The sequence below is a fragment of the Sardina pilchardus genome, chromosome 13 (assembly GCF_963854185.1).
Source record: "Sardina pilchardus chromosome 13, fSarPil1.1, whole genome shotgun sequence".
In the NCBI taxonomy this organism is placed as follows: domain Eukaryota; kingdom Metazoa; phylum Chordata; class Actinopteri; order Clupeiformes; family Clupeidae; genus Sardina; species Sardina pilchardus.
In genome coordinates this window covers 17996317-18001316 of record NC_085006.1, presented here as the reverse complement: position 1 = coordinate 18001316, position 5000 = coordinate 17996317, and the positions used below count along the sequence as shown (strand labels likewise).

Genomic DNA, 5000 nt, shown 5'->3' with positions numbered 1-5000 from the left:
TTTTTGTATGTGTGTGTGTGTGTGTGTGTGTGTGTGTGTGTGTGTGTGTGTGTGTGTGTGTGCCTTTTGTTGCTCATTGTGGGGTCTTGGCATGGTATGTGTTAAATTCTCAATCAGTCTCTCTTTTTTTTAATCAGAAAATGTTTCATAATGGTCCATAAATTGTGATTTTTATTGGGGGCACTGAGCTAAAATTGCAAAGGTCATGATACAATCGAATGGAGTGAAATGGCTTGTAGCAAACAAAAAGATGTTATGCGCTTAATGACCGTTTAAATGTGTTCATTAAAACGATCATTAGGCCAAGAGATTGCAAGATAATCATGAAGGAGGCATTTATTTTTGAAGAGCACAGATGCAGTGGCAATTACACCACCATTACAACACAAAACGTTCTAGTGGTTTGAACCTACCCCAGGCCTTGGTTGAAAAAATATTTTCTATGGCTTGAATAATGCCGCCCGGCAGATGGGTGGTTTACGGACTCTTTGTTTGCCCTCCTGCTGTCAACATGTCATGACCGATAAACAAGGTCATGTTGTTCGGGGCTTTTGAAAAGTAATTGGTAACTAATGGTTAACCTGCTCTGTCCCGGGCATCAATTGTATTGAGCAGATGAGCCGGTAGACAGTGCCTTGAAAAGGAAATTGATCAGTGCGATAGCAAGTGGATGGAGCAGTGATATAGAACTGGATATCGCTTTGTTCAGATGATCAAGCCACTGTTTAAGGGAGCCCCGGTTTGGAACACTTGTGATAAAAGGGGATTTGTGATATTGGTTATGGTGGATGAAGGACATCTTTCTCCGCGCCATGTCACATTGATCTGGACGACTAAATGAGAGCCTCTGTTTAAATCGATGTCTTCATGGAGACAGCCATTGCCCGGACATGGTTATTCGAGGCAGTGGACGCATTTAAGTCAGCGGCGAGGGCCGAGGCAGAGCGGTGCGCACCCCCACAAGATTTATTTTTGAAATGGAGTGCTCCATCCGTCTGGCTGTTGGGAGTGGTGAAGGCTGAAGTTTTTCAAGTGCTTTGTTTACCCGTCGAAAAGCACACAGACCCCCTATCCGCTATCAGATGGTAGGAGACTAAAATGGGGCCTTGCACATGTCTCCAGCCATCTAAATTTAATGGGATTCTTAAGCCACCGCCTCTCTTGAGTCTAATGGATTCTTAATGGAGGTTCACCATTATTACAACGCCAGACAAATAAAATGCTGTCGACGGGGAAAAAAAATGGCATGCCGTAATTGAATTTATAAGCGTTGTGTGTTTGTGATACCAATACATCCTCTGGGGAAGTCTGTTGGGTTAATCTGCAGCATACTGTATTACACCCAAACATGGTCTAGACATCAACACATATGTTTTGATTATGAAATCATGCCATGCAGTACAACATTACACCAGTCTCTCTCTCTCTCTCTCTCTCTCTCTCTCTCTCTCTCTCTCCCTCTCTCTCCCTCTCTCACTCTCTCTCTCTCTCTCTCTCTCTCTCTCTCTCTCTCTCGACTTACAATGCAGGTAGAGAGACAGTGTTGTTAAAGTTGCATTTTAGCGTGTATTTCACAGACATCTACTTAAGATGTTCAAAGGTTTTCTGGGAAATATTTTATGCAACAGATTGCAGACAAAGCCTGCAGTGCGCGAACGTATTTAGCGTGTTGCTGCCGCTTAAAGACTGCCCCAGATACGTCTGCCGTGGCTCTGGTTAAAACAAGCAAGTTTCAAACCGAAATGTTTGATTTTCGGGAAGTTACTTGGAGCGCCGCCTTGTGATAAAAGCTCTGATGGAAACCTCCGGAACCGCAAGCTACCGCAGCAGACTTTGGCCCGAATCTCTCCCGTAAAACAAACGTCTTGTTCAGCTACCACGCTCAGGGGTTCCATTGTGTGGACCCTTAATTATTGTCATCGCTGTGATGGAAAAATGGGGTCTGCGGAGGTGTGTGTGTGTGTGTGTGTGTAAATTTGGAGGGGGGTGGGGGGTGTTGTGGGATGCTCTCCTCGGCTGCACCAGCAGTTTGGCCCCCTTCCACAATCACCCACACAGGCCCCCGCGCGCAGCCTCGGTGTAGCCAGCAGCGTAACACACTGTAATTGCTGGGAGCACAGCCCTTTTGGATAGGTTGCTCGCGCTGGCGCCAAGACCCCTGTTCCAGCTGAGGGGTGGCCTCAAGAGAGAGGGGAGCGGGCGAGCAGGCAGGCGGGCGGGCGGGAGAGCGAGCGAGCGGGCGAGAGAGAGAGAGCCTCTGCCATCATCCTCTCTGCCACTCGACTGGACAGCGTTGGCTCGGGCTGCCCGCTAGCCCCCCCTTTGCGCGCTGGCGCAGAAAAGAGAGGCACTCTGTCAGTCGTTCAAATGACACATCCACACCAACACCTGCCACCACTACGTGTCCCCTTTTTTTTGATCCTCCCCACCCACCCCACTCTGCCACGAATTAAAGCGGATGTCTGGCTTGTTCTGGCAAACTGTGCCCTTCGCCATCGTTTCCAATCCAATCTGCTTGACTCGGGCACTCATGCACACATTTACCTTCGTCACACAGACAGATGCGCTCGCTCGCGCGCTTACCCACAGGCTAACGAGCAAATGTCTCTGGCCTGCGCTCGCACTTTTGAGCTTATTTACATTTATTTATTTCAACACAGACCTCTTCTGGAGGAGATATCGCGCGCTACGACACTTCAGGTCAGAGGCAGGCAAATCAACAAGGCACTTTGCACCACGAGGGCTCTTCACAGATGGCATCGAGCAGTCACAGGGAAAGGTCAGAAAGGAGGAGAAACGGCATTCGGCGTTCGACGACTGGCGCTATACGGCCCCCAGGAGGGTGCTGAGGTATTGAAAGGCGGCTGATTTGAGGAGGCCTTGGCCAAGGGCCTCGATCACGCAGGATGCGGCAGATAGTCAGCCCCTCCGTAAGCTCCGCCACAACCCCCTGGACCGCAAGGTCAGACCGTGGATTTATCCTCGCTTCCGTGGAGCCAAGCATCTGGCCCGGCTCGTCTTGAGGGAGAGCGAGAGGGAAATGAGGCCTTTCATCAAGTTGATTTCCTAAAGCACCCGGAAAAAGAGCTTTGTCAGCCGCTGGCGTTTCGGGAAGGGGTTCTCGGGATTGTGACGGATCTGGCGTGGCTCCGGGCATCTGCGGCCCCTGCGGTCGATTTCCGAAAAACGGGATCAGGTGCCTCATCGAGCCGCGCTGCTCCCAATTAAATGGTTGAGCACCGTCTCAAGGTTGTTCAAATCTTTTGGCGCGTCCGCCAATCAGTTTGTTTTATGCCAGCCGACGACAACGGGCACAGCAGCGTTCCTGATACCTCGGTGAACAGCGCAAGGGGGGGGGGGGGGGGGGGGGGGGTGGAAACAAATGGGTGAAAGGAAATGTGTGGCAGAGAAGGCGGTGAAGCATATTATGTGGTATGGGAAGGATGATGCTTTTTCACCCGCCACATCTTCCCACGCTCACACACTCCTTAACAAAATATCTTGTGAAGGAGCCAAGCGTCGTTCTGCAATCTCCTAATTCCATGCTTTGCCACCACAACTGGTCAGTCACAACACAGACAGAAAGCCCACCCTCTACCCGAGATCCTTAGAGGCTTATCAGGAATTTAGTGATGTTCAATCCTCATCTCTTCTCTTCTCCCCTTTCCTTGTTCTCATTTTAGACAGAAAGACGGAGAGAGAGAGAAAGAGAGAGAGAGAGGGCAAAAAAGAAAAAAAAAACACGTGGGAGAAAAAGAGAAAAGAAAACACAAAGGCTTTGCTGCCGTCTTTCTCCACCTCCTCCTCCTCTTCCCCTCTGTGTCTCTGTGAGATACAGGGATGTAGGCCAGTGGAAGTGGAAGTGTGTCATCTCATCCAGAGCTTTGATCCCCCCCTCCCTCCCTCCTTCCCTCCCTCCTTCCCTCCCCTCCCTCTCCTCCCTCCATCCCTTCTCCCGTCTCTGTGGGATTCGCCGCTGCACTATCTCAAGGCCCCGCTCGCAGTGTTGCCACAGACCTGATCACCTTACCGCCGCCTTTATTCAGCCTGTGCCGGGGATCGGCTGCCAAAGCCCCCCCAGGCGTCTAGTGCTGCAGCAGCAGCAGCAACAGCAACAGTGGCAGCGGCGGCACACACAAGGCTTGGCTCACATCCCTTTTAGTGCTCCAGAGAAACTCAATGTGTTGTCCTTTTTTTCCTCTCTTTGCTCGCTGTGTGTGTGTGTGTGTGTGTGTGTGGAGGGGTGGTAAAGTATGTATGTCCAGGGCTGGTCAACTCATGGGAGGCAGAATCTCTTATTTCCTTTTATGATAGGAGGTTTCAGTGTTCAGTTTTCAGTGTGAAATATTCTGTGCAGATGCAGTGTTCCAATAACTGGGCCTCCATGCTCATACAAAAGGCTGAGGCTTGTAAAACAGCCACACACTGGGGAAAATCACAGCTATTTTAGAGTCTATGAAAGAAATGCTCAAAGAAAAAACGTAAAGAACAAAAACATAAAGAACAAAGTCATCACTATAACTGAGAGACAAGACCTTGATCAATAACCAGGTGTTGCTGAACAGAGGCCAAAAGTGTGGTTCTCTCACACTGCGCAATCATGCAGCGCCGATAGAGTCAAATACAGTGCACCAACGAGGAGGAAAGACCAGATGCCAGAACTCACCCCCCTTTCCCCTCCCCTCAGCCCTGACTTTACAGTTCAATTTCCAAGAATGATGTCCTGGAGGAGCAAATCCCCAACCCATGGGCGAGAGAGATTAAGCTTTTAAGGAGGTGTAATTTATTAAATGAAGACCACCGTGTCCTTGCCTGCGCGTCAGGCAGTAGCAGTGGTGGGAGCTGCAGCAGCAGTGGCGGCGGCGGCGATGTGGCAGCGTTATTAGTTTGTGGGCCACGGTGGTCCGAGCACTAATGCGTTTGGAAAGCCGCGCGTGCGAGAGAGACTCCAAATGACCCGTGGTCTCGTCAGCTCGAGCCTCTCCGCCAGGAGGAGAGGG

The 5000-nt window shown here is 50.4% G+C and overlaps 1 protein-coding gene across 6 annotated transcripts in view; it reads left to right on the top strand.

Moving 5' to 3' along the window:
• cadm2b (cell adhesion molecule 2b) overlaps positions 1-5000 on the top strand; it is a 146852-nt gene that overhangs the window by 119492 nt on the left and 22360 nt on the right. The window lies entirely within an intron of this gene.